This window comes from Oryzias melastigma, linkage group LG4 (genome assembly GCF_002922805.2).
Source record: "Oryzias melastigma strain HK-1 linkage group LG4, ASM292280v2, whole genome shotgun sequence".
Lineage (NCBI taxonomy): Eukaryota > Metazoa > Chordata > Actinopteri > Beloniformes > Adrianichthyidae > Oryzias > Oryzias melastigma.
The window spans coordinates 7,519,110-7,519,393 of NC_050515.1; positions in this window are offsets into that span (position 1 = coordinate 7,519,110).

The window sequence follows — 284 nt, forward strand, 5'->3', positions numbered from 1 at the left end:
GCAACATCTGAACTGTAAGTCTGTTACTAAACATTATTTGACTGTTTCTGTGCAACAATCTGTTAATAAAAAAGGTTCAAATTGCTCCCGTTGTCCTCAAAAACAGGAAAGTGAAGGTTGTGTGCCTCTCTGGACAATGCTGCCTGAGTTATATTGAGATCAGGGAGTCCACTGTTGATTCTGATCTTTGCAGAAGTGAAGAATAGGACAAATATAGAGCATTGAAAGCTCCATAATGGAACAATGCTCACTCATTTTTGTTACTCTTTTCTAACAGGAAATAA